Source organism: Grampus griseus, assembly GCF_964374135.1.
Source record: "Grampus griseus genome assembly, chromosome: 3".
In the NCBI taxonomy this organism is placed as follows: Eukaryota; Metazoa; Chordata; class Mammalia; order Artiodactyla; family Delphinidae; genus Grampus; species Grampus griseus.
Window position 1 is genome coordinate 104,569,542 of NC_139019.1, and position 25,467 is coordinate 104,595,008.

The following is a 25,467-nucleotide window of genomic DNA, read 5'->3' on the forward strand; positions in this document are numbered from 1 at the left end:
CGTGTTTTGTGGAGGATGTTTCTAATAAGTTTTATACGGATAGATTACTTGACCTCAAAAAGTTTCTTATAGAGAAGAAATAGTGCAGAAGACATTGTCAGAATTAAAACAGAGTGAGTGAATGTGAAGATACAAAGAAATAGGGTATTATGTGTTGACAAATATTTCAATTTGATAATTCAATAAAAATGCAACTTATGTAGCAAGTCAGTGGCATTATCCAGGGGTGTTTTTCACTTATTGCTTCTAAGAAGGTCATGTTATTGCTCTGTATGGGCTTTCAAAGACAGAACCAGTGTTAGAAGAGCCATTTCAGACATGCTGCAAATAACTGAGCAACATCGAGATTCCTCACATCGACAACACTCGTCCTGTATAAGCTCTTCTCTGGTTAAAAGCATTCAAATTTTTAAGAAACATGTATAATGGAATTGTAGGGACTTATACATTCAAATCAGTCATGTGGTCTGCAAAAGTTAACTGTAAATTGTAATCTAGGTAAAAGCCTCTGTTACTTTTGTTTGTATAAGCTCGGATCCTAAATAAAACAGCTGCCAGCAGAATGCTCATTAAAGTGGATTTAAGATTCCAAACGAAAGGTTATTGATTTCAAAAGGGATAAATACCTCTAAACCATCTGAAGTTATTAAATTACCAATCATCTGAAGTTATTAAATTACCAATTTAGTTCGTTTAGTTTTTTTTTTTTTTACTATCTTCGTTGTTTCGTAAGTAAACAGTATAAGGTGTTATGCTTGAAATGAAACTGAAAGATATCAGTCAATAGTTATTTTCCACAGACATTTAGAAATTAATGATCTGCTGAAAAATGGTGATCAGTTTTGATCTCCTTTGCTCCAAATTCCTGGCTCTTATAAAAAATATAGCCTACTTCATGTCTATGAGAAGGGAAGATTAGGATGAGGTTAGATGATAAATTTTTAACCACCAGCATGTAGCCAAAAGAGCCTGGCTTGGTCCTATCACATTTCCCATATATATTTATGTACTGTACCATTTGGGTATTATAATAAAAATTTTTATCTGTCCCTGGAGGCAAAATTGAGTTATATATTAAATGGTTATTTTCTTTGTTTTCTGCTTAGGTATGCATGTAATGTGGTAGCATAATATATATTCCACACTTGTTTCATTCCTGCAGAGAGATAATATTTTTGCAGCTGACAGAGGAAAGACAACCTGTGCTTCCAGAATAAGAGAGAACATATTGACAGTATAAAATACAGATGTTCCCTGTGTTTTTTCTACTTCATGGTTGTATTCAGCAGAGGTTAACTTTCATGGGCATATTTCCCTATTTCTTGTTTAGGCAGTTGGACACAGAAGTCCACAATAAATTCAGGATTGCAAAGGTGGTTTCAAGGAAAGTATTTCAAAATGTTTTCAGTGGGAGGAAAGTAACTTAAAAATGTGTTTCCCCTTCCTCCTCACAAGGGACTCTTTTCATAAGATTGTTAGAACCAGAACAACCTTCCTACTTCTCTATAAGGAAGGAACTTGAAGTATATCCAATTTTTCTTTTAAAGAATTTTAAGTGGGAAACAAAAGTAAAATTTTCTTGTCACAGTCTAGGAAAAATAAGTGGAAACTGCTGTGACAAATATGGTATCCTAATCACATGTTTGATGCCTTCTTCTTTCCAGTTTCAGAAAGAAACAACCCAAGGAATGTAAAAGGAATATAGAAAGATCATTTATGCATCATAATCGGAAACTTCTCATCTGCATCCCTGAAGCTAAAGAGTTAGAGATGGAAATGGCACAGGTAGGAGTAAATGAAGGGGACACTGATGAGCCACTATTCACATTTTGGGTGTTCATCCTGGAAAAATTCATTCTTACTCTGTAAGAATAAGAGAAAAATTGCCAGGTAAATTGAGAAATTCAGTGGTTCAAATGAGGGGGATAAAATGTTGAGTATTCAGGTTAAATAACCTCTAGTAAAACAGTTGCTATAGAATAAAGGGAAGAACTTGGGGGTGGGGAAGCTAATTTTCTTAGGTTCAAAAGCGTCATATATTACTTTTGTTTGAAAAGTAAAGTAAAAATCGAGAACTAAAAAATAGATCTTAGAGATAAAAAGAAGAGTAACTATGGGACATTCTTCTAGAACTCTGAGAGTTGGGAATTCAAGAGAAAAGTTGAGAGGCAGAAAAGATTGAAGTAGGAGAAGCAATATTGTTGTTACAGAAGTTCCAGAAGGAGAAAATAGTATGAATGAATGTCAAGCAATAGTTAAAGAAAAAACATTTCAGAGTGGAAGGATTCATTGTTTATATGGAGAAAACTTACCAAAGACTAGGCAGTATAATGAAAAGGAATCATACCCAGATGGTTTTCCATGGCCTGAATAATGAACAAATGCTGGAAGCAGCCAACTGTGAAAAAAAAAGGTCACTAAAAAACGTCATTAGACTTTTTATTTGCAACACTAATGCCAGAAAACCTCAGAGAAAATGTAAAGACTTCTGAAGAAAAAGCATTATGTTCCAAGAATTATAGACTGAGCCAAGCTATTACCTAAATGCAAGGACAAATGAAAACCTGGTTCAGATTTGTAAGAATTCAGAAATTATATGACTCATGTATGCTTTTTAAAAAATATAACTTAAAGTAGACCTTCAAGCAAAAACTAATCAAAATACAGAATTTAATAAAGGTAAAACTATGTTTTTAGAAAAACGAGCAGTGAGAAGTAAATTTAGATTTAACACTAAAGAATTGTTTTTAATGTGCCTGTGAAACTAAGTTCAATTTATAACAAAGAATTTTAGAAAGAAAAAGGTATGCTATAAACATTCCCTAGAGATGTCAGGTGAGGAGAGAGGTGGAAAAGAGAAAGTAAAATATGATAAAGGTTTAATGTCAAACAAGGAGGATCCATATTTGTAACTATGAATTTGGCATTGACATTGATAAAGAATAAATTAAAACATGTTTAAAAATTTTTTTAAAACAAAACCAATTTTAAGTGAGACCATGAGAGAAAAAAGCACATAGCCCCATTATTCAAAAAGGTGCCAGTGTGTGTATGTGTGTGTGTGTGTGTGTGTGTGTGTGTGTGGTTAGTGGGGGAGCAGCAAGAAAATACAGTGAAATGAACCAATGAAGTAAGATGCAAGGATTAAAAAGATAATAGTTTCCTCTATTAGATGTTTACTTCCAGGCTGTCATGGAGTAACTGCTACTGAATTTACTCTACCATTTAAAAACTGAACAAAATACATGGTGACAATTTTTAGGCATTGGATAATAGGCAGTACAGGACTAGAGTCCTGGAAAGTCTGTAAATATGAGATAAGCACCACATTCAACCTTATTTTATGTCTGGGGGCACTTCCCAGGATGTGGCACAAGGAGGTGAAGCCCGAGAGAAGAACATCAGTCTCACTGAGCTGAGGAGGCAGAAATTAAAACAGAGGGGTTGTAAAGGAGGAGCTGGAATTAGCAGAATAGGATTCCAGAGAGGAGTAAGCTGTACAGATGAAGGTCTCAGAAGTCAGTGTGCAGATTCTCCTTAGCTCTTTGGCTGAGAGCTGGTCTGGGATTTACATTTATAGGTTAAGATTCTATAAGAACCTGAGATCCAGCAAGACAGCAGCTGCAGTGGAGCTAAGAAATAAATGGAAATGCCAGAGGTTATGCAGTGCTAAAAGATATTGAAGTTTTGGTCCAGTCATAGTGGAAAGACTTCACTGAGCATATCAGTCATTAAATTGAGACCTCAGAAAGGTCACTTTTTAGGAGCCAGGAGTAAGACCATATCCCATGGTTAAGGTCAAAATTAATATACACTTGCCCAAACAAAGCATAAAATGAAGCCCAAAGAATCAAGAGAATTACCCAGTTATGTAGCTGTTGGCCAGAACAAATGCTACACCGTTAAAGGAGAGACAGCAAAATCCAAATGCTCTACCATATGTTATCCATAACATACAACATTCAATAAAAGCACTACTACATATGCACAGAAGTAGGAAAAAGGGACCCATAATCAAGACAAAAAAGCAAGCAATAGAAAGAGATCCTGAGATAATTCAGATTTTAGAGTTAGGACATAATTTTTAAAATGGTAATTATAAACATGTTCAAGAATTTAAAGGAAAACATGGACATAATGAGCAAAGAGGTGGGAAATCTCAAAAGAGAAATATAAACTATAAAAAAGTTTATATTAAAGTTTATATCAATTAAAAATACTAGAAATGACAATTTCCCTCAATGCCTTGAGATTAGACACTGCAGAATAAAAAGTTTGAAAACAGATCAATAGAAAATATCAAAACTAGAAAACAGAAAATAGATTTTAACAAATGAGCAGAGGCTCAGTATCTTATGGAATAGTATCACTTGTCCCACATGTAATTGACATCTCAGAAGAAAAGGAAAAGGAGAATGAGTCAGAACTATTTAAAGAAATAATAACCAAAAGTATTAAAAACTTGGTGAAAAAAATCATTATGCAGATCTAAGAAACTCATAAAACCCAAGGTGTCATATGTTTCAAAATATTCTTCTAGAATGGAAGCTAAAAATATTTTAAGATGAATGTAAACTGAGGAATTTGTTTATAATAGTCACGGCACTAAGAGAAGTGCTAAAGAAAGTTCACTGGCTTGAATATAAAACTTAGAATTATAAGAAGAAATAAAGATTGTTGAAAATTGTAAATATAAATAAATTTTATTTTCTTATCTTTAAATTTTTTGAAAAGATAATTGACTGATTTGAGCAAAAATAATAACTGTGTTGTGGCATTTCTAACATATGTGATGGTAAACTATGACAATAGCGTTAAGAATTGGGTGGGATAAATGGAGTTCAACTGTTGGAAGATTCTTATATTTTACATGACATGGTATAATATTAATTAGAGGTAGACTGTGATAAGTTAAGGATGTGCACTGTAATCCTAAGAGCAGTCACTAATACACACACCCACACACAGAAAGAAAGGGAGAAAGAGAAAGAAAAAGAGGCAATAAAATCGAGTATTCAAAAGTATTTTATTGGCCAAAGAAAGCAGAAAGAACCAACAAAGTAACAAACATGAGATGGGACAAATAAAAAACAAATTGCAAGATGGTAGAATTAAACCCATTAAACCATATTAATAATTATATTCAATGTAAATGCACTAGATGTTCCTATTAATATTAATAAGTTTCACAATAAAAAGGTCAGTTTGTCAAGAGGATACAACAATCTTAAATGTGTATACATAGCTCCTGGAACACCTAAATATTATTAATTCAAGGATGACTCAACACAAGGAAATCCATTAATGTAATTCACTACGTAAATAGATCAAAGGAGGAAAACCTCATGACATTTCAATATGAGCAAAAAATGCATTTGCTAAAATTCAATAATCACTCGATTAAAAACAAGTAAACAATAAGTCTTGGCAAGCTAGCAATAGAAGGAAACTTCCTTAAGCTGATAAAGGTTAGCATATACCAAGAGCAAATATCATATTTAATATAAAACATAAGAAACATTCCTATTAACATTAGAAACAAGATAAATTTGCTCCTAGCATTGCTGCTCTTTAACCTTAAATGGAATCTGACTCTAACTAATGCAATAAGACAAAAAGAATAACATATATATGTGTACATATATATAAATACTATGAAAGAAAGACACAAATATAATTATTTGCACAAGATTGCCTTGAAAATCCAAGGAAAAAATTATTAGAATCAATAAAGAGTTCAGTGTGGCTAGATACAAAATTAGCGTAGAAAAAAATAAATGCTTTCCTATATATTATTGACAATATATTAAAGAATAAAACAGAAATGGAATCCATTCTCAGTAACGATAAAAACCATAAAGTGCCTAACAAAAATATAAGATTCATATGTTGAAACCTATAAAACTATAGGAAAAAAGTTATAAGATCCAATAGATGCAGATACATAGCCCCTTCCTAAATAGACAATATTTTGAGATATTAATCCTTCCCAAGTTAATTTAGAAATGTAATACAATCCTAATCATTATTATAAGACTTAACAAGTTCATTCTATAGGTCAAATGGTAGAGAAAATAATAAGTAATTGCCTGGAAAATTCTGAGAAGAAAAAAAAATGGGGGAAACTTCTCTTTCAGAAATTAAAACATATTTGAAAATATAACTGTAAAAGTATAAGGTTGGTGCAGGTAAAGGCAAATTATTACAATAATTACTAAGATTGAATAGAACTTAGAAGTATACACTGCTATTTCACATAATAGTTAAAAGCTCTGAATCACAAGCCAGGCCACATAGTAGCTGTGCATTCTTGGGCAAGTTAAATAAACTTTCTGTGCCTTAGTTTCCTTACTTGTAAAATAGGGACCATTATATCATCTATATCTTAGGATTGTTGTGAAGATTAAATAGATTAATACACATAAAGCCCTTAGAAGAGTGCTTGGAATATGGTCAGAACTATGTAAGTGCCAGCTGCTATCAATGATAACAATGGTAAACAAATCAGTTGGAAGACATTGAGGTACTTCTCAAATCAAGGTGAAGTTCAGTTACCTATTTTGAAAGAAATACAATTGGGGGTAGCTGGTTGTCCATTTTGAGATATATAGTTAGACACATACCTTACACCATACTCAAAGAACTAAACATAAAATTATCAGATGAAAATGTAGAAAAAACATTCATAAGCATGGGGTGAAGAAATTGTATCAAAGATATAAAATATTAAAGTCATAAATGAAAATCGTCACATATTTAAATATATAAAAACTAAAAACAAAACAATGTACACAAAAAAACAACATTAATAGACAACCCACAGCCTGGGAATATATTTGTATTATATTAATAAAGGATTAATATAAATACAAATCAATAGGAAAAAGACAAACACTCCAGTAGAAAAATTAACAATACATATGAAAAGCAATTTACAGAAAAAGAAATACAAATGTTCAATAAACTCTACAAAATGTGCAAACTCATTGGTAAATTAATGTGATGCATTTTCATCAATTTTCACGTGATTAGCGAACATATAAAAGCTTGGTAATACCCAGGGTTGATAAGGATGTGGCAAAGGGGCACTTTGATACTTTGTTGGCAGGAGGGTAAGGGGACAAACATATTTTGGAGGGAAATTTTTCAGTATCTACTAAGATAAAAACTACCCATTTTTGTTGACTTAGCAATCCCATGTTTAGGAGTTTATTCTAAAGACTACCTCACATGCACATGGACCTAAAGTTTTATGTATAGGAATGATCACAGCAGGAGTGTTTATTATAGTGAAAAATGGGAAAAAGCCAAATATTCATCATCAGAAGATCAGTTAAATAAATTATGGTAAAGTCATAATGTTGAATAACATACAATTATTAAAAAGGATGTAGTACATGAATTTCATATATTTTTAAAAGATTTATTTATTTATTTTTATTTATGTTGTTTTTGGCTGCGTTGGGTCTTTGTTGCTGCACGCGAACTTTCTCTAGTTGTAGCGAGTGGGGCCTACCCTTCGTTGCAGTGCGGGCTTCTCATTGTGGTGTCTTCTCTTGTTTCAGAGCATGGGCTCTAGGTGTGCGGGCTTCAGTAGTTGCAGGATGCCGGCTCAGTTGTTGTGGTTCACAGGCCCTAGAGCGCAGGCTCAGTAGTTGTGGCGCACGGGCTTAGTTGCTCCGCGGCATGCGGGATTTTCCCGGACTAGGGCTTGAACTCGTGTCCCCTGCATTGGCAGGTGGATTCTTAACCACTGCACCACCAGGGAAGCCCAAACTTCATATTTTTATTATATATAAATGGAAAGTGAAAAAAAAGTAAGTTTCAGGATAATTCCTCTTATTTTTTACACACACATGCACACACACGTGTGTGGGAAAGCATAGGAAAAATACTGAAATGAAAGTATTATACTAAACTGTTAATCATGGTTAACTCTGGGATGGGGTGAGGGAGATACAGCTTCACATTTTTAGTCTTTATTCTTAGGTACAATTTTAACTTTTTTAAATGAAAGCATGCTCATACACATCTCGTGTAATAAAGAACAATGAGGCATAATAGAAGAATAATGACTTGAGAAGTTGAGGAAGCACCAGGATGCAGATTATTTTCTCAGTGAACGCTCTTAACTTAGCAGCTAATCCATGTAACCTTAAAACTGTTACAGAGCAAACATATGAAATATTTGAGCTCACTTAATATGGCTAACATAATCCTGAAACCAAACCTGACAAAGATAACACATAACAAAGCTACAGTTCAAGCTCATAAGCACGGATGCAAACATTTAAAGTAAAACACTAGGAAATACAGGTAACACACGATATTGAAGTAATGTTTATTCCATAAATGCAAAAACGTTTTAAGACTATGACAGTTCTTAATGTTTTTCACAGGTTAAAAGAGACAGGACACCTGACTGTCTAGAGGTGACCTGCCCATCACTGATCCATTCATTCATTCATTTTACAAATTTCTGTTGAGCCAGGCATTCTTTTCAGTTCTGGCATAAGACCAAACACTGATCCATACCACTAGGAACATACGTTGTAAAGAGAATAATAGATAACTAGACAAATGATAAATGATAAATAATAAAGTATGAAGAAGTATTTAGATAGGAGAAGTACTAGAAATAGGAGAAAGCGATGGTCAAATTTTTACCTGAAATCAATAAGAATCATATTCATGTTGGAGAAAACTAGGATTATTTCCATTCAAGTTGAAAGTAGTACAGCCACTCACTCCCACTCTTAGAGCTGTATTCAACAAGTTCTAACCAATGCAATGGGATAGCTGAAAGAAATGTCATACATATTTGAAAGAAAAATTATAATACACAATTATAATTGTACATTTATATGATTATCTACCTAGAAAACTGAAGACAATCAGTTAAAAAAATGAGAAGTGTTCAGTAAGGTGGCAGGTTACAAGAAAAATATAGAAATAAATAAATAATGTAAATAATTCATATAAATAAATAAAATAAATATAGAAAAATTGTTATATATTAGTAATAATCAGTTATAATGGAAAAAGATGTCACCATAATAGCAAAGAATAATATAGCATGCTTTGGCACAAACAATGGAAAATGAACAGGACATATAAAAAGATGATAAAGCTCTGAGGATAGAAAAGAAGTCTTAACCATATTTTTAGAGAGAAATAATCAGAATTATAAAGATGCCAGTTCTCCCTACATTATTTATCTATAAACTCAATGAAATTCTAATGAAAATAGTGATGGAATTTGGGGAGAGTTTAGAAATTATTTTTCTTTAAAATTCTAATCTTTATTTTTGTCTAAGTTACACATACTCACTTTAAATATGATGAATTCTGCTATCTTATAGTAACAGTTCTCGGCTTTACTCTTTCCAGCTTCTGATTGCCACTCCCAAAGTCAACAGTTTCCAACGCTTTGAGCAGTTTTTACTAGAAGAAGGTTTTCCTGATACTTAAGTTTTGCTTATTTCTTTCAGTTTTGAAGATTATCAATCCACTTCCTATTGTGAAAAGTAAGGTTTAGTTTTCTGACCTACTCCTCAAACCCCAGCAAGACTTCCCCCACACAAATACACACCACACAGACGAGCACGTTTCACCTTCTTCTCTTTACCCTGACAATATTTTTGACTCTATCAGTATCTAAGGTTAAAATTAGTATGTCTATGTAAATACTATATACACAGTGTCTACAATTTCCTGTCATATACAACTTGCTTTTGGGGGGAGTTAATAATTGCTCACTTTTAAATTTGCTCTGTTTTTGATACAATTGACAGAGAGGGGGAAGGAAGGAGGGATAGAGAGAGGAGAGAAGGAGGGAGGGAGGAAGGAAGGAAGGGAGGGAGGAAGGAGAGAAAAAGAAAACCAAAAGAATGAACCTCTAATTTCAGTCAAGCACTCAGGAAAAAATAAAATCTAAGAATTCAGTTCTTGAAAATATGCATTTGGACCATCTTTCTACTTCACACTGGACTTGGTTACTCTCCAGACTTGCTGCCCCACTTTTTCAGGACCTTCCCTTCATTGTCATCCTGGGCACATTCCTTTTCCTTTTCCTCATGTTGGAGCTTCCATTTGCTGGGTCCCTTGTCTCTTTCATGGTTTATACACTGGTTTGTGGGGAGCACTTCATCCAGTAGATTCCAGGAAACTGTGGCATGCAACTGGCCTAGGAGGAAATGCTATTGCCACTGCCCCACCGGACACTAGAGAGAACTGCTGTCACCTCTGCCACTCCATCTCAAACCAACCACTGGGAAGACTCTGGGAAATCTGCACTGCCATCACTGCCCCCCATGATGCCCATGACGTCTGTGCCTGCCAGTTCAAAACTCTACCTGGAACAGTGTTTTAAAATTAATCTGCAGCCGCATAGCACAGGGAGATCAGCTCAGTGCTTTGTGACCATCTAGAGCAGTGGGATATGGAGGGTGGGAGGGAGGGAGACACAAGAGGGAAGAGATATGGGAACATATGAATATGTATAACTGATTCACTTTGTTATAAAGCAGAAACTAACACACAATTGTAAAGCAATTATACTCCAATAAAGATGTTAAAAAAATCTGTTAGAACCTTTAAATACATCTTTATAGGTCATGTTTATAAATGTTAAGGAAGGTTAATGTTAAGAAAATCTCCTGGGACTTCCCTGGTGGCACAGTGGTTAAGAATCTGCCTGCCAATGCAGGGGACACGGGTTTGAGCCCTGGGCTGGGAAGATCCCACATGCTGCGGAGCAACGAAGCCCATGCGCCACTACTACTGAGCCTGTGCTCTAGAGCTCACGAGCCACAACTACTGAGCCCGTGTGCTGCAACTACTGAAGCCTGCGGGCCTAGAACCTGTGCTCTGCAACAAGAGAAGCCACTGCAGTGAGAAGCCCGCTCATCACAAGGAAGAGTAGTCCCTGCTCGCCACAACTAGAGAAAGCCTGTGCGCAGCAATGAAAACCCAACACGGCCAAAAATAAATACATTAATTAATTAATAAAAAAGAAGAGAAAATCTCCTTCATTCCTCCTCAGGTTGGAATAATTTGAGATAGATCAAATTCAAATGGTGGTGGTGCCCAAATGGGTTTATTCTCATCAACTTGGTGGGTAACACCAACCTCTTAGGAAAAATATAGTTTATAATTTTAAGTAAACATATACATCAAACATTTCAACAAAGTAATCCATAACACATGGTCTAATTAATTGCCAGGTCGTTAGTCAACATTTGGTAAAAATATTAAAAATAAACCTTCAAATATTATAAGAAAGCTTTGTCCGTAGCAAACAGACTTATGCAGAAGCTCAGCTTTTCAGTGACAAGATATAGAATGTCCAGTTTTCATTTAAATTTCTTTGTAATAGGTATGTACATAATTGCTAAATATTACTTATTTATAAAGCTGTAAGAGCTAGCACAAGGAATAAAAAGTTTTATTTTTCACATTCATGAAAAATTAAGATCTGCTTCTACTACTTCAGTAGTATTTTCTATCAAATGCTAAATAATATGTTTAACATAGTGGTGAAATATAGAAATTAACTTATTTTCTGCACATGCAAAGGTTTAGCTTTTTTTTTAATAGAAGGATGATAACAGGAATCAGATAGAGACCCATCAATCTGATATTTAACTTTACTTTTCCAGTTATGTTCAGTATTCTTGGTTTGTGCAGTGAATTCTCTTTCCTATGGAATAAAAATGGAAACATTTTCTTAATTTCAGAGTAGAGACCAAGTGACATATGTGCTAGCATCAGTTGTCTCTAGAGACAACACTGAGGAAATGAGATTGGTTTTAAGGGATTGGGACACAAATGAAGAAGAAGAAAATTAAGAAGTAAATTATATGATGATAACAGTTGCTTTCAAGCACGGTGCCACTTAAATTCTACAAACTTAATCAGAGAGAAGAGTTGTAAGTACTTTCACATTCCAAGTTAGATCAACTTTGGGTTGCATATTATCCATCAGTAATGGTTTAAAATCTATTCTCTGCTTCAGATTTGGAACAATATGAATTTGGAAGACATGGAAGGAAAGAGGCATAGGGTTGCAGAACAGAATTTATAAGCATTTTTCTGAGTTTCTCTTACCTAATTATATATCCATTTTTTGATCAAGAAGACAGTGGTGGCAAGAGTCATTGCAGTGGTTGAAGGGCAGCAGTTCTACACTGAGCCCTCTAATCGGGATTGCACCCAAGGGCCTCTTGTAATATAAATTCCATTCATGGGATAGTTTGAGCCTGAACTTTGAACAATTCCAGATGAGAATAGGTTGCAGAGGAAAATTTGCCAAGGCTGACTGTGATTCTCCATGATGACAAGATTGATAAATGTGGGGTGGGGCTGGGAATCAAGATGATCATACCTCCCCTGCCACCCAGTGGCCAAAGAATGAGTTCTGCGTAATTGGGATGTACACTCCTAGGGTTATGATTTTCTCAGTCTATAATGTTTTTCATTTTCCCATGATCCAACAATCTTTATTTTGAACTTCCATTCTATTTGGTGATGGGAAATTAATCCAGTCAATTCATCATCCTCCTAAGGCTTGAGGGATGCGGGTGTGGGGAGGGGAGGGTGTTAAGTTGCCTTGAGGTGTCATGTGGAGAGGGTGTGGCCCAGGTCATCATCTGTCCTGTGTGGCATTTTACTGTGATGTAGGAGGCCATCTGGTTCCTGGTTGTCATTACCCTTCTGTCCTGATGTCTGCATTCCTCTGTCCTGATGTCCTGCATTCCTCATCTCTGGTTTTGCATGGTTCTTGCCGCTGTGTCCCTCATCATGGCTGCAAGTCCCCTCCAGGTCTATCAGCCCCCTCTTGGCTAAAATTCTCAGTTTTTAGAGGTACATTTTGCATGATATTTCATGCCGCTCTGGGACTGTGGGAAACTGAGGAGTTATCTCATGCCCTGTCTGCCTGGAGGGGCTGCCATTTCAAAGTGGCTCAGGGCATAAATTAAGATGTTTCCAGCTGTAATAGGAAACTTATCTCAAACTGCCTTAAGGCAAGTTTTTAGCTCATAGAAGAAGTCAAGAGGTGAGGTGAGCTTCAGAGTGTGTAGATTCAACAGTTAAAGGGTTGGGTTCTCTCTGCCCTGCCTTCTGCCTGTCATCTTCATTCTAAGGTGGGCTGCTGTCTTGGTTGTATGATAGCTGCCTGCAGAAATTAGGGCTTTCTCTTTTATATAATTGGTTTTTCATGCTTCTTTCTTAAGAATGAAGAGGAATGTTTCTAGAAGTCTCCGGCAAGCCCCTCTTTATCTTTTGTCAGCATAACCGGGCCATAGGCCTATTTCTAAACCAATTTTTAGTAAGAGGAATGGGATTACCCTTAGACCAAAATCAGGCTGAACCCTGAAGCTAAGGTGGGGGCTCACCATCTCCTCAGGCATTTGTCTGTGTGTGGGAGGAGTGAGGACCTGAATGAAATATGGAATTTGTTAGGAAAAGAACAAGGAGGACAGATGTTCTCTAGGCAATAATAACAGCCAAGATTTAGTTAGGAAAACAAATCACCCTAGGAATTTCAAACAGAGTGAGATTTAACCCAGGGAATTAAGCTACAAATTTGTTGAAAGGAATGAACGAGAAAAAAAGAAGGGGAGGACATTGATGTTAGTCAATGTTCAGGAACTCCAGGAAGCTTCTGTAGCCCCTGTAGGAGACCACACCTGTCTAACCCTGAATTGCTCTGAGACAGTGCTCTTATGCCCCTGCAGAGACAGTGCAGTTGCTAGAGGGGTACACTGCTGCCACAGTCAAGGCCAGAAGATGTGGCTCTGCCTTTCTTCTTCCCTTTAATCTTTGTTTAAAAACAGATTTATTGAGCTATAATTTATATACCATGCTGTTCAACCATTTAAAGTAATTCGCTGGCTTTAGTATATTCAGAGTTGTGCATCCCTCACCACAATCAATTCTGGAACATTTTCATTAGCCCTGAAAGAAACCCCTTCTCCTTAGATGCCACCCCTCAACCCCCCATCCCCCTCCCCAACCCTAGGAAAACACTAATTGATTTTTTGTCTCTGTACCTTTGCCTCTTCTGGACTTTTCGTATAAATAGAATCTTAAAATATATCGTCCTTTGTGATTGGATTCTTTTGCTTAGCATATTTCCAAGGTTCATGCATGTTGTAGCATGTGTCAGTATTTGCTTTTATTGATGAATAATATTCCATCGTATGAATATACCACATTTTATTTATCCATTCATCAGTTAATGGGTATTTGGGTTATTTCAGCTTTTTGGCTATTACTGATAATGCTGATATGAACATTCATGTATAAGCTTTTGTGTGGATGTATATATGTTTGGTATATACTTAGGAGCTGAACTGCTGAGTCATATGGTAACTTTACGTTTAACCTTTTGAAGAAATGCTAAACCGATTTCCAAAGATGCTGCACCATTTTACATCCCACCAGCAGTGTATAAGGGTTCCAATTTCTCTACATCCTCACCAACACTTGTTGTTATCTTATTTTTTTATTATAGCCTTCCTAGTGGGTATGGAATAGTACCCCATTGTGCTTTTGATTTACATTTCCCTGATGGCTAATGACGTTGAGCATCTTTTCTTGTGATTATTCATCACTTGTATATACTTTTTTTGAGAAATGTCTGTTCGGATACTTTGCCTATTTTTTTAATTGGATAATTTGTCTTTATTATTGAGTTGTAATGTTTCTTAATATATTCTAGATTCAAGTTCCTTATCATATATGTGATTTACAAATATTTTCTCCCATATTGTGGGCTGTCTTTTCACTTTTTGATAATGTCCATTGGTATATGAAAGTTTTTGATTTTGATAAAGTCTAATTTATCTGTTTCTTTTGCTGCCTATACTTTTGGTATCGTATTTAAGAATCCATTGCAAAATCAGAGATCATGAAGATTTACTCCTATGTATTCTACTAAGAGTTTTACAGTTTTACTTCATGGATTTAGGTCTTAGATCCATTTTGAGCTAAATTTTGTATATGATTTGAGGTAGAGGTCCAAATTCAGTCTTTTGCATGTGAGTATCCAGTTGTCTCAGCATTTCACTTTAATCTTGTGCAGGTCCTTTCCACTAGCAGGTCCTGAACTGAAACCTGCCCAGCAAGGGGGATTGGGAAATGTAGTTTCTAGGCTTCTAGCCCCTGTGATACAAGGGAGAGATTAGATGGGTGGGAACCAGCCTGCAGTATCCGGCAAACAACTAACACATCAGCCTTCTGTGGGGATTTGCTCTCTCTTTGTTGTCGAAAACCAGCAGTCCCCAACATTTTTGGCACCAGGGACTGGTTTTGTGGAAGATAATTTTTCCACGGATGGGCGGGGCGGGGCAGGGGATGCTTCAGGCGGTAATGCCAGCGATGGGGAGCGGGCCACTCACCTCCTCCTGTGCGGCCTGGTTCCTAAAAGGCTGCTGACTGGTCCCGGTCCATGGCCTGGGGGTTGGGGACCCCTGGTCTAGACAGAAAGCGGGCCACAAGTCTCCTTTTATTCAAAGATCCTAAACCTGTCTAGGATCAGTTCATCACCCTCAGGTCTTTGGAGGGGTACAGGATATAGGGCCCCAACTCACTTTATTCTATTTCTCTCCTTTCTGTTCTTCCCTCTCCCCAGTTAAGAGAATTCTAAAATTGAGTATAAGAAAAACTCTGTCATATATCTTTCCAGATATTTCGTTTTACATGCTTTTGTTCTCTAGTTTTTTTGTTTGTTTGTTTTTTGTTTTTTGGCGGTACACAGGCCTCTCACTGTTGTGGCCTGTCCCGTTGCGGAGCACAAGCTCTGGACGCACAGGCTCAGTGGCCATGGATCATGGGCCCAGCCGCTCCGCAGCATGTGAGATCTTCCTGGACCGGGGCACGAACCTGTATCCCCTGCATTGGCAGGCAGACTCTCAACCACTGCGCCACCAGGGAAGCCCTGTTCTCTAGTTTTATCTCTTTCCTCTCCTAGGTTGAGCCTTCAAGCCAAACTGCCTGTACTAAAAAGTAGGGTCTTGATAGAGATGGGGACAATTTTGGATCAGTATGAAGTTTTATCCTGCCACATATGGTCATACTACTGATGGGGTGAAAATAGAGGTGAGGCGGGGCAAATTCTCATAATAGTTGCTAAAAATAACAAAGTAAGGGCCATGCTAAGACAAAAGAGCAACAATAAAAATTTTCTACTGCTTTAAGAAATATATATGGTACTAGGTATTGCCTACCTTTAAAGACATATTGCATTTCTTTTCTAAATTTTGAAACAGTTTGAAACATACTATGATGAGCTTTTTTAAAAGAATGAAAAAAATCTTAAAGATGTATGAGATTATTTTACATAGATTATTAGATAATAGAAAGTGGCATTTTGCCTGACAAATTGGGATATGGTTTCGTGACTGTGATGCAATGATCCAGAGACAGGGGTGAGACTTTGGGGAAGGGAGAGAGATTCTCAAGGAGGAGATGAACAATTACAGATAAGGAGCTAAAACTAATGGGTAAGCAAGACACTGATGCTTTTGCTAGAGAATTCCAGTTATGACCATGCAGGTATTAGGGGTAACTTAGCAATGATTTTACAACTGTGTTTTATAATAAACCATAGCATACTACTATGGACTGAACTGTTTAAACACCTTGGAGACTTTAATTTATTTAGCTTAAGAGCTTAGTTGAAAGGAAAACAATAATGGAAACTAAGCTGTAGGATTGCTTTTCCTGAATTCTAAATTTAGCTTAAACATATTTCTAATCATCTGTGCCAAGAATATTTTGAAAATCATTTGAATTGTATAACCTCATCACCTTTATTTATACAGGGATGTAGATGGGCATAACCATACTCACTGTATTTTACTGTGTTGATTTTTAGCCTAGGTAATCCTGAAAATGATTAATTATATTCCATCTGATTATCAAACTACTTAACTTAAATCCAGTGTGATCATAAAAGATGAGTAAATCTTTAATGCCAATAGAGGAGATTCTACACATGGTTACATTTAAGAAGGCAAAAGAAACTGCACCATGTGACCAGTGCCTGAATAAGATTAAATCCCTATTACATTGGTGTCATAAACCAAAAAGGTATAGACTGTGTGAAGAGCAATACAAATTCACAACCATCACTTTGGGTCTGTATAACAGAAGACAAATGTTCTTGCTCTCTAAACTGATTCTCTTATGAAACTAGGTGGCGAACATTACATTGCCAACTATATGAAATGTCCTTCTCCATTTTTAATTTATGTTCAGATGACTTCACATTACATGTGGGTATAAATGGGAAACTTTTAAATGAGCAATAGAAAAGGAAAACATTGTGTGAGAACTCAAGGGTGTGATATCAATATAGCTCCCAGGGAAAAGGGAACCCTCCTACACTGTTGGTGGGAATGTAAATTGGTGCAGCCACTATGGAAAACAGTATGGAAGTTCCTTAAAAAACTAAAAGTAGAGTTACCATATGATCCAGCAATTCCACTCCTGGGCATATATCCAGAAAAGATGAAAACTTTAATTCAAAAAGATACCTGCACCCTAATGTTCATAGGAGTGCTATTTATGATAGCCAAGATATGGAAGCAAGCTAAATGTCCATCAACAGATGAATGGGTAAAGAACATGTGGTATATATATATATACAGTGGAATATCACCCAGCCATAAAAAAAAATGAAATAATGCCATTTGCAGCAACATGGATAGACCTAGAGATTATCATACTAAGTGAAGTAAGTCAGACAGATAAAGACAAATATATGATTTCACTTATATATGAAATCTAAAAAAATTATGCAAATGAATTTATTTACAAAACAGAAATAGACCCAAAGGTATAGAAAACAAACTTATGGTTACCAAAGGGGAAAGGGTCGGGGAGGGATAAATTAGGAATTTGGAATTAACAGATACACACTACTAAATATAAAATAGATAAACAACAAAGATCTACACTATGGCAGGGGAACTATATTTAATATCTTGTAATAACCTATAATGGAAAAGAATATGAAAAAGAATAGATATATATATGTATGTGTATAAATGAATCACTTTGCTGTACACCTGAAACATTGTAAATCATGGCCTTTACTTCTCTGCTGTTGGAAAGGTCTTAATCACACTATAAGGTCATACATACAGCTTCATTCAATATTCAGTATATGATAATACATTGCATGACATGCTTTAAAAAATACATTTAAAAGAGAGACGGGCCAACATTTATCAAATACCTGCTACATACGGGCAGAATGTAGGCACTTTATATTCACTTTTGCGTTACACAAATGATTCAGTAGGCACTGGCCACACGTAGCTATTCAAACTCAAAACTTAAATTAATTAAAATTAAATTACAATTTAGTTCTTTGGTCGTACTAGCTACACTTTGAGTGCTGAATAGCAATGTGACTAGTGGCTGCCATGATGAATGGCATAGACGTAGAACATTTCCATCATTGTAGAAAGTTCTATTGGACAACTCTGGATGTCTGTCTCAACTCTTTCCTTTTTCAGAATGAAATCTATCAATCTTAAATCATGTTAAATAACACCATGAAGAAATAATCAGTCCAGAATGTGGCATTTTCTCTAAGAAAACTGATCTGAGCTCTTAGAAGAGTCAGCGCCATGGGCAAATAAAGTTGGGGTAGAGGGTACTGTTCTAGATTTCAAAAGGCTTCAGAGAGATAACAACCAAATGTAATGTTTGATACTGGTCTGAACAGAAACAGTTAATTTCTTATTTGTTTCACTAAGGAAATTTGATAATGGACTAGATATTAAATGACAGTATGGAATAATTGTCAATTTTGTTAGGTGTCATAAAGGTATTGTGGTATTTTGGAGTATGTTCCATCTTTTTGGACATCTATGCTCAAGCATTTAGAAGTGAAATATCTCGGTACTTTTCATTTATTTTGGAATGATATAACAAAAATATAGGCATGAAGTGACTATGGCCCAATGTTAACGATTGTTAAAACTAGGTGGCAAGTACTATGTTTCTAATTTTGATATATTTTTAAACAGCTGAAATGAAAATATTATTGAAAAACCTATCTAAAAAAATTTTTAACATCTTTATTGGAGTATAATTGCTTTACAATGGTGTGTTAGTTTCTGCTTTATAATAAAGTGAATCAGTTATACATATACATATGTTCCCATATCTCCTCCCTCTTACATCTCCCTCCCTCCCACCCTCCCCATCCCACCCCTCTAGGTAGTCACAAACCACCGAGCTGATCTCCCTGTGCTATGCAGCTGCTTCCCACCAGCTATCTATTTTATGTTTGGTAGTGTACATATGTCCATGCCACTCCATCACATTGTCACAGCTTACCCTACCCCCTCCCCATATCCTCAAGTCCATTCTCTAGTAGTTCTGTGTCTTCATTCCCATCTTACCTCTAGGTTCTTCATGACCTTTTTTTTTTTTCCTTAGATTCCATATATATGTGTTAGCATACGGTATTTGTTTTTCTCTTTCTGAATTACTTCACTCTGTATGACAGAATCTAGGTCCATCCACCTCACTACAAATATCTCAATTTCGTTTCTTTTTATGGCTGAGTAATATTCCATTGTATATATGTGCCACATCTTCTTTATCCATTCATCCGATGTTGGACACTTAGGTTCTTCCATGTCCTGGCTATTGTAAATAGAGCTGCAATGAACATTTTGGTACACTCTTATTGAATTATGGTTTTCTCAGGGTATATGCCCTGTAGTGGGATTGCTGGGTTGCATGGTAATTCTATTTTTAGTTTTTTAAGGAACCTCCATACTGTTCTCCATAGTGGCTGTACCAATTTACATTCCCACCAACAGTGCAAGAGGGTTCCCTTTTCTCCACACCCTCTCCAGCATTTATTGTTTCTAGATTTTTTGATGATGGCTATTCTGACTGGTATGAGATGATATCTCATTGTAGTTTTGATTTGCATTTCTCTAATGAGTAATGATGTTGAACATTCTTTCATGTGTTTGTTGGCAATCTGTATATCTTCTTTGGAGAAATGTCTATTTAGGTCTTCTGCCCATTTTTGGATTGGGTTGTTTGTTTCTTTTGTTATTGAGCTGCATGAGCTGCTTGTAAATCTTGGAGATTAATCCTTTGTCAGCTGCTTCATTTGCAAATATTTTCTCCCATTCTGAGGGTTGTCTTTTTGTCTTGTTTATGGTCTCCTTTGCTGTGCAAAACCTTTTAAGTTTCATTAGGTCCCATTTGTTTATTTTTGTTTTTATTTCCATTTCTCTAGGAGGTGGGTCAAAAAGGATCTTGCTGTGATTTATGTCATAGAGTGTTCTGCCTATGTTTTCCTCTAACAGTTTTATAGTGTCTGGCCTTACACTTAGGTCTTTAATCCATTTTGAGTTTATTTTTGTGTATGGTGTTAGGGAGTGTTCTAATTTCATTCTTTTACATGTAGCTGTCCAGTTTTCCCAGCACCACTTATTGAAGAGGCTGTCTTTTCCCCACTGTATATTCTTGCCTCCTTTATCAAAGATAAGGTGACCATATGTGCATGGGTTTATCTCTGGGCTTTCTATCCTGTTCCATTGATCTATATTTCTGTTTTTGTGCCAGTACCATACTGTCTTGATTACTGTAACCTTGTAGTATAGTCTGAAGTCAGGGAGCCTGATTCCTCCAGCTCCATTTTTCTTTCTCAATATTGCTTTGGCTCTTCGGGGTCTTTTGTATTTCCATACAAATTGTGAAATTTTTTGTTCTAGTTCTGTGAAAAATGCCAGTGGTAGTTTGATAGGGCTTGCATTGAATCTGTAGATTGCTTTGGGTAGTAAAGTCATTTTCACAATGTTGATTCTTCCAATCCAAGAACATGGTATATCTCTCCATCTATTTGTATCATCTTTAATTTCTTTCATCAGTGTCTTATAATTTTCTGCATACAGGTCTTTTGTCTCCTTAGGTAGGTTTATTCCTATATATGTTATTCTTTTTGTTGCAATGGTAAATGAGAGTGTTTTCTTAATTTCAGTTTCAGATTTTTCATCATTAGTGTATAGGCATGCCAGAGATTTCTGTGCATTAATTTTGTATCCTGCTACTTTACCAAATTCATTGATTAGCTCTAGTAGTTTTCTGGTAGCATCTTTAGGATTCTCTATGTAGAGTATCATGTCATTTGCAAACAGTGACAGCTTTACTTCTTTTACGATTTGGATTCCTTTTATTTCTTTTTCTTCTCTGATTGCTGTGGCTAAAACTTCCAAAACTATGTTGAATAATAGTGGTGAGAGTGGGCAAACTTGTCTTGTTCCTGATCTTAGTGGAAATGGTTTCAGTTTTTCACCATTGAGGACGATGTTGGCTGTGGGTTTGCCATATATGGCCTTTATTATGTTGAGGAAAGTTCCCTCTATGCCTACTTTATGCAGGGTTTTTATCTTAAATGGGTGTTGAATTTTGTCGAAAGCTTTCTCTGCATCTATTGAGATGATCATATGGTTTTTTTCCTTCAATTTGTTAATGTGGTGTATCTGTTGATTGATTTGCATATATTGAAGAATCCTTGCATTCCAGGAATAAACCCCACTTGATCATGGTGTATGATCCTTTTAATGTGTTGTTGGATTCTGTTTGCTAGTATTTTGTTGAGGATTTTTGTATCTATGTTCATCAGTGATACTGGCCTGTAGTTTTCTTTCTTTGTGACATCTTTGTCTGGTTTTCGTATCAGGGTGATGGTGACCTCGTAGAATGAGTTTGGGAGTGTTCCTCCCTCTACTATATTTTGAGAGTTTGAGAAGGATAGGTGTTAGCTCTTCTCTAAATGTTTGATAGAATTTGCCTGTGAAGCCATCTGGTCCTGGGCTTTTGTTTGTTGAAAGGTTTTAATCACAGTTTCCATTTCAGTGCTTGTGATTGGTCTGTTCATATTTTCTATTTCTCCCTGGTTCAGTCTCGGCAGTTTGTGCATTTCTAAGATTTGTCCATTTTTTCCAGGTTGTCCATTTTATTGGCCAATAGTTGCTTGTAGTAATCTCTCATGATCCTTTGTATTTCTGCAGTGTCAGTTGTTACTTCTCCTTTTTCATTTCTAATTCTATTGATTTGAGTCTTCTCCCTTTTTTTCTTGATGAGTCTGTCTAATGGTTTATTAATTTTGTTTATCTTCTCAAAGAACCAGCTTTTAGTTTTATTGATCTTTGCTATCGTTTCTTTCATTTCTTTTTTATTTATTTCTGATCTGATCTTTATGATTTCTTTCCTTCTGCTAACTTTGGGGTTTTTTTATTCTTCTTTCTCTAATTGCTTTAGGTGCAAGTTTAGGTTGTTTATTTGAGATGTTTCCTGTTTCTTAAGATACGATTGTATTGCTATAAACTTCCCTCTTAGAACTGCTTTTGCTGTATCCCATAGGTTTTGGGTCATCGTGTCTCCATTGTCATTTGTTTCTAGGTATTTTTTGATTTCCTCATTGATTTCTTCAGTGATCACTTTGTTAATAGTAGTGTATTGTTTAGCCTCCATGTGTTTGTATTTTTTACAGATCTTTCCGTAATTGATATCTACTCTCATAGCATTGTGGTCGGAAAAGATACTTGATATGATTTCAATTTTCTTGAAATTACCAAGTCTTGATTTGTGACCCGAGATATGATCTATCCTGGAGAATGTTCCATGAGCACTTGAGGAAAATGTGTATTCTGTTGTTTTTGGATGGAATGTCCTATAAATATCAATTAAGTCCATCTTGTCTAATGTGTCATTTAAAGCTTGTGTTTCCTTATTTATTTTCATTTTGGATGATCTGTCCACTGGTGAAAGTGAGGTGTTGAAGTCCCCTACTATGATTGTGTTACTGTTGATTTCCCCTTTTATGGCTGTTAGTATTTGCCTTACGTATTGAGGTGTTCCTATGTTAGGTGCATAAATATTTACAATTGTTATATCTTCTTCTTGGATCGATCCCTTGATCATTATGTAGTGTCCTTCTTTGTCTCTTGTAATAGTCTTTATTTTAAAGTCTATTTTGTCTGATATAAGAATTGCCACTCCAGCTTTCTTTTGATTTCCATTTGCATGGAATATCTTTTTCCATCCCCTCACTTTCAGTCTGTATGTGTCCTAGGTCTGAGGTGGGTCTCCTGTAGACAGCATATATATGGGTCTGTTTTTGTATCCATTCAGCCAGTCTGTGTCTTTTGGTGGGAGCATTTAATCCATTTACATTTAAGGTAATTATCTATATGTATGTTCCTATTCCCATTTTCTTAATTGTTTTGGGTTTGTTATTATAGATCTTTTCCTTCTCTTGTGTTTCTTGCCTAGAGAAATTCCTTTACCATTTGTTGTAAAGCTGGTTTGGTGGTGCTGAACTCTCTCAGCTTTTGCTTGTTTGTAAAGGTTTTAATTTCTCCATCAAATCTGAATGAGATCCTTGCTGGGTAGAGTAATCGTGGTTGTAGGTTTTTCTCCTTCATCACTTTAAGTATGTCCTGCCACTCCCTTCTGGCTTGCAGAGTTTCTGCTGAAAGATCAGCTGTTAACCTTATGGGGATTCCCTTGTGTGTTATTTGTTGTTTTTCCCTTGCTGCTTTTAATATGTTTTCTTTGTATTTAATTTTTGATAGTTTGATTAATATGTGTCTTGGCATGTTTCTGCTTGGATTTATCCTGTATGGGACTCTCTGTGCTTCTTGGACTTGATTAACTATTTTCTGTCCCATATTAGAGAAGATTTCAACTATAATCTCTTCAAATATTTTCTCAGTCCCTTTCTTTTTCTCTTCTTCTTCTGGGACCCCTATAATGTGAATGTTGGTGTGTTTAATATAGTCCCAGAGGTCTCTGAGACTGTCCTCAGTTCTTTTCATTCTTTTATCTTTATTCTGCTCTGCTGTAGTTATTTCCACTATTTTATTTTCCAGGTCACTTATCCGTTCTTCTGCCTCATTTATTCTGCTATTGATCCCTTCTAGAGTATTTTTAATTTCATTTATTGTGTTGTTCATCGTTGCTTGTTTCCTCTTTAGTTCTTCTAGGTCCTTGTTAAATGTTTCTTGCATTTTCTCTATTCTATTTCCAAGATTTTGGATCATCTTTACTGTCTTTATTCTGAATTCTTTTTCAGGTAGACTGCCTATTTCCTCTTCATTTGTTAGGTCTGGTGGGTTTTTACCTTGCTCCTTCATCTGCTGTGTGTTTTTCTGTCTTTTCATTTTGCTTATCTTACTGTGTTTAGTGTCTCCTTTTCGCAGGCTGCAGGTTCACAGTTCCCGTTGTTTTTGGTGTCTGTCCCCAGTGGCTAAGGTTGGTTCAGTGGGCTGTGTAGGCTTCCTGGTGGAGGGGAGTAGTGCCTTTGTTCTGGTGGATGAGACTGTATCTTGTCTTTCTGGTCAGCAGGTCCAGGTCTGGTGGTGTGTTTTGGGGTGTCTGTGACCTTATTATGATTTTAGGCAGGCTCTCTGCTAATGGGTGGGGTTGTGTTCCTGTCTTGCCAGTTGTTTGACATAGGGTGTCCAGCACTGTAGCTTGCTGGTCGTTGAGTGAAGCTAGGTCTTGGTGTTGAGTTGTAGATCTCTGGGAGATTTTTGTTGTTTGATATTACATGGAGATGGGAGGTCTCTTGTGGACCAGTGTCCTGAAGTTGGCTCTCCCACCTCAGAGGCACAGCACTGACTCCTGCTGGAGCACCAAGAGCCTTTCATCCACACGGCTCAGAATAAAAGGGAGAAAAAATAGAAAGAAAGAAAGAAAGAAAGAGGATAAAATAAAAATAAAATAAAGTTATTAAGAAATAATTATTAAGAAAAAAAAATTTTTTAAGTCAAAACAAACAAAAACAAAACTGGACAGACAGAACCCTAGGACAAATGGTGAAAGCAAAGCTATACAGACAAAATCTCACACAGAAGCATACACATACACACTCACAAAAAAAGGAAAAGGGGAAAAAATAATATATCTTGCTCCCAAAGTCCACCCCCTCAATTTGGGATGATTCGTTGTCTCTTCAGGAATTCCACAGATGCATCAGGTTGATTGTGGAGATTTAATCCGCTGCTCCTGAGGCTGCTGTGAGAAATTTCTCTTTCTCTTCTTTGTTCTCACAGCTCCTGGGGTTCAGCTTTGGATTTGGACCTGCCTCTGCGTGTAGATCGCCCGAGGGCGTCTGTTCTTCACTCAGACAGGACAGGGTTAAAGGAGAAGCTGATTCGGGGGCTCTGTCTCACTCATGCCGGGGGGAGGGACGGGTACGGATGTGGGGTGAGCCTGTGGCGGCAGAGGTCGGCGTGACGTTGCACCAGCCTGAGGCGTGCCATGCGTTCTCCCGGGGAAGTTGTCCCTGGATCACGAGACCCTGGCAGTGGCAGGCTGCCCAGGCTCCCGGGAGGGGAGATGTGGATAGTGACCGGTGCTTGCACACAGGCTTCTTGGTGGCGGCAGCAGCAGCCTTAGCGTCTCATGCCCGTC

General features: G+C 36.4%; 1 protein-coding gene across 1 annotated transcript in view; it reads left to right on the top strand.

Moving 5' to 3' along the window:
- The window catches only part of MEGF10 (multiple EGF like domains 10), a 260,577-nt gene that overhangs the window by 46,267 nt on the left and 188,843 nt on the right, over window positions 1–25,467 (top strand). Inside the window, exon 2 of the mRNA XM_082651796.1 lies at window positions 1,665–1,785. The gene's annotated coding sequence lies outside the window, so the exon portion shown is untranslated. The remainder of the gene's footprint in view (window positions 1–1,664; window positions 1,786–25,467) is intronic.